Here is a 10,249-nt window from a genome sequence, read left to right on the forward strand (position 1 = left end):
ACATGGAAGTTATTAAGCAGGATTAGGTACTCTTCTTCCACCTGTTTCAGAAGTGTTTTATCACCTACTGTTGTCGGTGAAACTCCTTCAGCAAATTCCTCCTGGTGATTCAGGACCTGTAGGCAGTGTTGTGACTCGAGCACCTCCAAGTGAAGGTGCTTGCATCAGTGGCTGATTCCTCTCCCCTCGTGTAATTGGTCTTGAATTTATTGCTGCTTCTATGCTAAGAGACCTTCTCCATCCAGCTCCAACTGTTCTAAAACCTTCCCTGGGCAGCATTTGACAGATCCTAAGACCTATTCTCACCAAGGCGCATCTGGAGCAATGAATTTCTATGCGGTAGCTTGCTGTGTTAGATAGTTGTGCCTCATTTGCCACGAGAGCCTGCTAGAGCTCCAGCTCTTTGTGCATGGAATGGAAGGTGGTAGTGCTGTCAGCATAAATTGTGCTGTGCACTCCTCATCTTCCCACAAACCTTTGTAGTGCTCAAGGAAAGCTGTCAGCTGACATTTCTGAGCATAGTTCCAGGTACAAAGCACATGTGTATAGAGCACTATGTGCCTTCTTCCTCATTTGTCCATACTCGAGTTATAAAGGCCAGAAAATTTGGTCCCTTTGACGTAAAATGATTTCAATGGTGCGACTTGTTCAGCTGGTAATAGAGCCTCTGTTGAGCAAAGTGAGCCTCCATTATGTTGGAAGGCAGGAATCAGTTTAGAAGATTTTTAATTGCCTGTCAAGCTTTAAGAATCAGCCCAAAATGTTACATACAAATGTGAGTCTGCTGGGTCAGTAAGTGGGTGAAATGATGCAGTCCTTTGAGAAGAAATGGGTGGTCGTGGTGGTAATTCAATGAACCACAGACAGCCACCAAAACGAATAAGACCATTATTCAAAAGTGGGTTGAAATGGATTTTTGTGGCAGAGGCAAGTTGTTGCGCAGAGCATGCAGTTCAACCATGAAATGTTTTTGTTGAACAACCAGAATCCAGTTAGTATGTGCTTCATGGAAGGCTGATACTGTCAGTTCTTTAGGTGTCCTGTTTTGTTAACTGTATTGTTTTTACCGTGATAACTTGGTCTCTTTAATCTCTTTTCTGATAATGAATTGTCTTTTATCTGTGTGAATCATGGCCACTGTGTTCAGTTCTTTGTTAACCAAGCAGGCCCATGCAAGAATATACTAGCATAGTAAAGTTTGCCGCAGTTGTACTTCTGAAGAGTAGATGTGATGAGTTTTCCTCATCCAGGCAGTGTCTTCACTAAGATGGATTCGTTAGTCTTTGTGTTTCCAAAACATAAGGTGTTCCACTGATTACATTCATGTTGTATCCTTCCTAAGGCTTGATGCACACAGATGAGAAACAGCCACACGTGCTCGTAGCGAGATAACAGCATCAAAACTATTCCACTGCACACACGGCAACATCGCAGCGATAATCGCGCAACAGGGAGTGAAATTTCAAGTCATCCGATTTGCATTAAAAAAATTGTTTTATGTACATAAGCAAAACTACATCCATATCTGTATTTAGTTTCTCAATAAAACTTTTACTTTTCATGTAAAAAAATAAAAACCACTCCTTTAGAATTGCGTATGTTCTCTGCTACAGAGTCTTTCTCAGTCGATTTTGAGAAAACTATTTGGTAAAACAAAATGACTTTTTCGTATGTTATAACCAGAAATCTCAGCTTGACAATGAACTGGTTTTCTTTTCAATATTTCTCATAACTATTGTGATACTTAAAAGTACACCACCACACATATTTTGAAAAGTTTGCAGTGAAAAATGTAGTCGCTGGCCAGTTTGCGTTTGGGGCATTTTACGGCATATAATGCTGCATAAGAAATATAGCTTACATACCCAAATTGTTTTTAATGCTGGGAGGAAAGCTGTACCTGTTTCCAGTCTCAAGTCTTGTGACCGCAACGAATTACCACGCGCCATACTCAACGCTATGACTGCACGCAGCACTATTCCGCAGCAGTACTAATTAGATTGGGAGCCAACCAATATGGACGTATGCAGAAGAAAGCAGGCAATGTTTGCTTATTTTGTTTACAAATACATCAAGCAACGCAACAGGAGGTTTTGGGTTCACATCTACATCTACATTTATACTCCGCAAGCCACCCAACAGTGTGTGGCAGAGGGCACTTTACGCGCCACTGTCATTACCTCCCTTCCTTGTTTCAGTCGCTTATGGTTCGCGGGAAGAACGACGGTGTGCGCTCGAATCTCTCTAATTTTACATTTGTGATCTCCTCGGGAGGTATAAGTAGGGGGAATCAATATATTTGATACCTCATCCAGAATAGACCCTCTCGAAACCTGGACAGCAAGCTACACCACAATGCAGAGCGCCTCTCTTGCAGAGTCTGCCACTTGAGTTTGCTAAACATCTCCGTAACGCTATCACACTTACCAAATAACACTGTGACGAAACGCGCCGCTCTTCTTTGGATCTTCTCTGTCAACCTGACCTGGTACGGATCCCACACTGATGAGCAATACTCAAGTATAGGTCGAACGAGTGTTCTGTAAGCCACCTCCTTTGTTGATGGACTACATTTTCTAAGGACTCTCCCAATGAATCTCAACCTGGCAACCGCCTTACCAACAATTAATTTTATATAATCATTCCACTTCAAATCGTTCCTTACGCATACTCCCAGATATTTTACAGAAGTAACTGTTACCACTGTTTGTTCCACTATCATGTAATCATCAAATAAAGAATCCTTCTTTCTATGTATTCGCAATACGTTACATTTGTCTATGTTAAGGGTCAGTAGCCACTCCATGCACCAAGTGCCTATCCGCTGCAGATTTTCCTGCATTTTGCTGCAATTTTCTAATGCTGCAGCTTCTCTCTATACTACAGCATCATCCGCGAAAAGCCGCGTGGAACTTCCGACACTGTCTACTAGGTCATTTATATATATTGTGAAAAGCAATGGTCCCTTAACACTCCCCTGAGGCACGCCAGAGGTTACTTTAACGTCTGTAGACGTCTCTCCATTGATAACAACATGCTGTGTTCTGTTTGCTAAAAACTCTTCAATCCAGCCACACAGCTGGTCTGATATTCCGTAGGCTCTTACTTTGTTTATCAGGCGCAGGGTGGAACTGTATCAAACGCCTTCCAGAAATCAAGGAAAATGGCATCTACCTGGGAGCCTGTATCCAATATTTTCTGGGTCTCATGAACAAATAAAGCGAGTTGGGTCTCTCACGATCGCTGTTTCCGGAATCCACATTGATTCCTACAGAGTAGATTCTGGGTTTCCAGAAATGACATGATACGCGAGCAAAAAACATGTTCTAAAATTCTACAACAGATTGATGTCTGAGGTATAGGCCTATAGTTTTGCGCATCTGCTCGACGACCCTTCTTGAAAACTGGAATTACCTGTGCTCTTTTCCAATCATTTGGAACATTCCGTTCCTCTAGAGACTTGCGGTACACGGCTGTTAGAAGGGGGCAAGTTCTTTCGTGTACTCTGTGTAGAATTGAATTGGTATCTTGTCAGGTCCAGTGGACTTTCCTCTTTTGAGTGATACCAGTTGCTTTTCTATTCCTTGGGCACTTATTTCGATGTCAGCCCTTGTTTTTTTTTAATGACTGTACAGTCGTTTGATGAATTAACAGTGAAACTGCAGTCATTCATAAAAAGCCTGACTCTGCGATGAGGCTTTCGGTTTCACCTCAAGAAATGTTGGCCGTGACTTTGAGGTAAGTAGAAAGTATATAAGTATTCACACCATGTTAATTATTTTAATCAAAAGCTAAAATATAGTGAAATGGATTATAACTGTAAATGGTATCCTTATATCAACGATATTGTTATTGTATTACTGTATATGGTATATTACTAATGTATTTTTATATAAAGCATCATAACTAACATCAGTAGATTAGGAGTACCAGTAGTTGAAATATTTTGCATAAATAGTTGCAAAGTAACTTTCTGGCAGGTTAAAACTGTGTGCCGGACCGAGACTCGAACTCGGGACCTTTGGCCTTTCTGGTTGGAGACGAGGTACTGGCAGAAGTAAAGCTGTGAGGACGGGGTGTGAGTCGTGATTAGGTAGCTCAGTTGCTAGAGCACTTGCCCGCGAAAGGCAGAAGGTCCCGAGTTCGAGTTTCGGTCCAGCACTCAGTTTTAATCTGCCAGAAAGTTTCATATCAGCACACACTCTGCTGCGGAATGGAAATCTCATTCCAGTTGTAAAGTAATTAACAACGTTGTGCAGAAACTTCAGTGCAATACAAGAATACGTAAAGTGCAGTCGAACAACACACACACACATCTCAAAACAAAATATTTATTCGAAAAATAATTACAAACACACACAGAAATACTGTTCTTTTCTATACTTGTTGAGTATGGATATCAAAAATTTCTACAGAATCCTCACTTCCTGTTGTCACATATATGCTGCTGTAGGACGAAGGGCTAGCCATGGTGTTGCTGGGAACTGGCATGTGCGTGAGTCCGGATAGGCGAACCACGAGACAACACACTCGCTTGATTGTTGCAGTGTGCAGAACGATCTTTAGATTGCCTTTATTTAGGACATTGCGGAGCACTAAATTTGAAAGTTTCAGCCATGTTTCTGAACTTTTGCAATAAATTAATCACCTCGCATCTAAACTCCAATTTAACGTCAAATGGCAACGCTTTAACTGCAGAAACCAGTGACTCAAAACATAATTTGTCCTCATCCAGTGCTCTGGGTGAATCTAACGGTACTGGAATATTCATGAATTTTAATGAAGAATCTTCAATTATTCTGCGTTGTTTGGAAGCAGGTGCATTATCCAAATTTTTCAAAGGCTCACTCTGTGCAGGTGATGGTGTTTCTGCTGTCAATTCATCCGCAGTTTCACTACCAGCCACCCTATCATCATTGACACTAGTTTGCATGGGACCTGGATCTACTGTGGTCGTAAGGAACGACAGTTGATCGGCGTATATATACCTTAAAGACGAAATCCTCCTTGCCCTGGTTTTGTGCGTTTCCTTTCACATTTAATGAAGGAATCTTTAATACCATTCCACCTTTTCATGAATTTTGAACCTGTAACAAAACACAAACTTTTGTGTAATGGGATGCTACTAAACACACAGTATTATTATTATTACTATTATTAAGTTAATATTGATCTTTTGCAAATATCTGGGTATGGCTGCAATCTAATTGACCTACATTATCAATATAGAATCGGTCACACAACACTGTGTACAATAGTAAGGAAAGTTTGTGAAGCTATGTGGGAAGTCTTGTGTGAAGAGTGTACACCAAAATTTACAGATGAAAGGTGAGTGAAAAATGCCAAGAGATTTGAAAAGCATGCAGACTTCCTGAACAGCTTAGATGGTAAGCATGTGAGAATAGTTAAACCAGATTTCAGTGGTTCTCAGTTCTACAACTATAAGAAATTCCATTCTGTATTTCTGTTCATAGTTTCAGATGCAAACTATTTGTTCAACTATGTTGAAGTTGGATCTCGTGGTAGAGAATCGGATAGTAATATCTTCGAAAACTCTAAGCTGTATAAACTACTAGAAAGTGGCCAACCAAGCCCACCAAAAGGACAACCTCTATCAGGAACTACAGAACTTTCTGTGCCCTTTACGTTATTGGGGGATGAAGCGTTTTCTCGTTCTAATTTCGTCATGAGACTGTACATTGGAACTTTCCTCTCCTACAAGAAACGTATCTTTAACTACTGTTTAAGTCGTGCTTGGAGATATGTAGAGTGAATATTTCACAGATCTATCAATGTTAAGCTGAACTTCACCGTTAGCATCATCAAATGCTGTGTCCTTCACAACTGCTGTCGTTCCAGAGATGGCTTTAACTTTGAAAATACTTTAAGTATACAGGGCCTATGTGATCTGGCCAATGAAGTCCCAACGACCCAAGTAGGAAGTTCACTTAATTCTAGAAGAAATGTTTTCGCTGATTACTTCATAAACAATGCTGGAAAAGTACCATGGCAAGACGAATGTGTTTAAATCTGGTCGGTATCAATCATAGTGAACAGTGAAGCAATGTATTGTCGACTGTGAAAGACCATTTCATTTATGTCACTATTGAAATGTGTGCAATTATGTAGTTTGTGGCAGCAATACAATAAAGCTGAAGTAACAAAATTTATTTTAAACTTTCATTATTAACTGGAGATTTGTTTATTGAGATGATTGGCTCTCGCCAGGGAGCACAAAGCATTTGTTGCTTAACGCTATTTCAAGTTTTGAATGTCCACATTCGAGCAAAAGCTCCACCACTAGCACACAAACACAAAATAGTTTAACGATGATACTTCCTTATATCATTTTCCTCCTGATCTGGTTTCGCAGAAAAACCCTCACAAAACTCTTCACACACTTGAAACCAAACGGCTTTCTTCTTAACTTGATCGTGATACTCTTTGCGAGAAATATCCCAAGTTTCTGGGCATTTTTTACCTCTTCAATAAACAATTCGACGTTGAAACCGGTTGCATCCATGGCAGGCTAACTGCAGCTGTTGGTGTGGTTGCGAACACGTGTGTGCTGCCCCATTCACATTCAACGGCTGCTGCTCCGCGACGATCGGCAAGATCGCTGTGACACAGCAGTGGCTGGCGAGCGCAATTCGCTCATCGTGATCTCGCCGCTATTTCGCATCACTACCGCCGAAGTATGCGCCGCTCCATTGTTTCACATGCGCTGCTGAAACGCGCGAGAAACTAACGCTGCGATCGGGCGATAATAAATCGATCGTGTGCATCGAGCCTAAGGCTACATTTGAGTTTGTCCATAGTGTTGCAAAACTTAAGTCTTAGCTCACAGCCTTAGACAAATCATGAAGTAGCCTTGATCCAAGAAGCTTTGCCAAAAGTTCCAGCCATAGAAGAGGTATCCGCTTGATGGGAGTTAGTCTGTTTTCACTGTGTACTAAAAGGACAGATGTCATAGTGAACACCTGGTACCTCTGTATGTGTAGTGTTTATAACACATTCTGACTGCCATATTGCAATCAGATGGCTTGAGTTTTTGACACCATTGATCAATCATCAGGTGCCACGCAACATCGGAGCAATGAGATAAGCACGTGCCTCACTAGTACAGTTCGCTGTGTGCTGGGAGTTAGGTCCTCCTCTTGCTGCTCCGGTGCTGTGTGGCACCCAATGATGAAGCAATAGTCTCTGAATCGAGTCAAGCAATAAAAAAAGTAGCATTCACAGTTGAAGTGGATTTATCAATCTCATCCTTAGTTGTGGTTGTTCTTCAAATCAGACTTTTCCTTCTTCCTCAATGTAGTGAAATGTTGCAAAACCTTGCAGCAAGGCCAGTTCCTTCAGATTCTGAGTTTTTGTTTGGTCCCACATAATCTAAATTACAGAAATGTTGTAGAGTATAATCTGTTGGCGTCATTTTCTCTAAACTGATGTAGTTTCTCATCACAAGGTGATTGACTTACTCCTGCTAAGAATCCAATCTAGAGCAGAAGGTACCAGAACACTGGATGATGATAGTTGAACCGGAGGGGAATCTTTAATGATTTTCCAATAATAATCTGCTCCCACAAGGAACTCAATGGGAAGATCTTCTGCAGCATCCTCTGGGTCTGCTAATTGAAGTCTTTGGGTGCGCACAAGTTTTCTTATATCGGAAGGTACAGTTGTGTGTATGGCAAATGAGTGTGTGCTTTCAAATGCAGTCACAGGCAGTGCAATTTGTCCAGATCTCCTTTACAGTGAATTCTATGATGAAGTGAAGTTGCAGATGGCATTTCAAGGGCACTGACAGATAGGTTGCTATGTTCCACAGTTTCTAAAGCCTACTCATCAATGAGAAACTCAGAAATGAAGCTCGATTGACTACTTCTAGCCAGAATGCAGCGAGTTAGTCTGCTTAATCCTAATCCTCCGGGTCCACTAACCCAAAGTCAGGCTGTGTGAAGATAAGTAAAATCTGCTGAACTTACTACTAAAGTGGTGGTAACTTGCTGAGAAAACACACACACACACACACACACACACACACACAACACTAGCACTGTGAACCAAGGTGTGAAGTACCCCTTCACAACGAGCTGGATGGTTACAACTACGGGAAAACTAAAGATGGCGGATCGTGCAGAAGTTTTGGTAAGTGGTTCCGTGAAAAACGCCTATATTGCGAATATAAAGTGCATTGTATGTAGTGAAAGACTTTTAAATGGTATTAGACTATGCTCAGTGTGCCAAAAATGGATTCTTTCGAAGTGTATCTCACGTTTCGAAAGAAAATACGAAATGCGCCTGTAGCGTAATTAACTGCTGTTCGCGAATGGCGTATTTACAAATACATGGTAGTGTACACGAAGGAAACGTAGTTTCTACATTAGAACAGGACTTTTTGTGTGCAAAACAATATGTAAGTAACCTGGAAACGGTAATAAATGAACTCAAACAAGAACAAAAAGTGGAAAATGAGCCATTTATTAGGCCAACAAAAAGCTGGCGTGTGAAACAAAACGAAAAACATTTCGAATTAAAAACAACGAACAAATATGATCTGCTGGATAAAAATGAAGATACAGTCAACCAGGGAAATATTAAAAAACATTTCATATCTCCAAGAAGTACCTGGAAGAAGCAAGAAAATACTAAACATTCGCGAAATCTTGCGCCAAGTGAGAAAAATAAGAAAGGTGATGTTTACAAATTTCCAACTAGCAAGGCTTAGCAGGTATTATGGCCACTATGCAAAATAAACTAAAAGTAACTGGTTTTACCCGTACGGGTGCACCTCTAAATGAAGTTCTAAAAGACTGTGAATCAACAGTGACATATGGTTCCAAATGTGTTTTTATTGGAGGAGGGAACGATGTATATAAGAACGAAAGTGTAAATGCAGCCAGGACGCTAAGAAAATCGTTAGAAAAACTTATACATTCCGATGTATTTGTCGTAAGCATTCCACACAGGCATGACCTGATAGAAGCTTCATGTGTAAACAGAGAAATCGTCAACACAAACAGAAAATTCAGGACGATATGTAGATATTTCTCTTACATTTATTGAAGCAACAAGCTCAGTGAGAGAACATTCCACAAAGCATGGCCTGCACAGAAAAAACTATGGTAAACAAGTTCTGTGCAAAGAAATATTAGAAAAAATTAGCAGGACACAAGAACAGGTACATAGAACTATACCACTGTCAATGAGTGAAGTAATAGAAAATACAATACTGTATCCAGTATCAGACCCAAAACAACCACGAGATGAAAGAACAGAAGAGGAAACTACACTCTGCTCTGAAAAGGAGGGGAAAGCAGTGTCAACACCAGCAGAAAAAGAAGCAGTGTCCTCACCAGCAGAAGAAGCTGTGCTGCCACAGAAGAAGAAGCTGTGACAGACATCTCGCAGGCGAGATACGGGAGAGGAGAGAGAACAAAGAAGCAAAAGCATCTCAAGGACCAGGATTTTTTGTACCAGCAGGTAAAAAGAAAGATGCCATAGAAAATCAAAACACCAGCACAAATATTAATAATATAAGAATGTTGCAGCAGAATGTACAGTATGCATCCAGTAAATTAGAACAGATAGAAGTTCTAGTAGCTGCAGAGTTACCACATATATTTATTATGTCAGAACATGGGCTGAAAGGAAATGAAATTAATATTATCAACATTCATGAATATAAAAGAGTTGCAAATTTCTGCAGATCTGAAAACAAGGGTGGAGCAGTGGCAGTCTATGTACACAGTAAAATAGAGGATACTATTCCATGGTCAGAAGACAACTGTACAGAAATGCTGTTTGAAGCTGCAGCAATACAGACAACATGTTATGGGGAGAAATTTGTGATAATAGGTATCTACAGATCACCAAACAGCAGATAAATGGATTTCTAAAAGAGATAGAAGTACTGTTGGATAAGGCTAGCGAGGAATTCTCCTATATAATTGTAGTGGTGACTTAAATATTAACACACTAAAAAACTCTTACACAAGGAGTTTTCAAGATCTGATTGAAACTTATGGACTTTATTTAGCAGTAGACAGTCCGACGAGATACTGTAAAAATACAGAAACATTAATAGATCATGTGATCACTAACGTACAACAGAGCAGACAGACAGTACAGGTCATAAACACAACCATTGCAGACCACTATGGGGTAGTAGCTGAATTAGTAGGCAACATAGGGAAGCAAGAAAAAATATTTAAAGAGTTTAGACAAACAAAGCAAACAAACATAGATA

This window comes from Schistocerca piceifrons, chromosome 5, assembly GCF_021461385.2.
Source record: "Schistocerca piceifrons isolate TAMUIC-IGC-003096 chromosome 5, iqSchPice1.1, whole genome shotgun sequence".
In the NCBI taxonomy this organism is placed as follows: Eukaryota; Metazoa; Arthropoda; class Insecta; order Orthoptera; family Acrididae; genus Schistocerca; species Schistocerca piceifrons.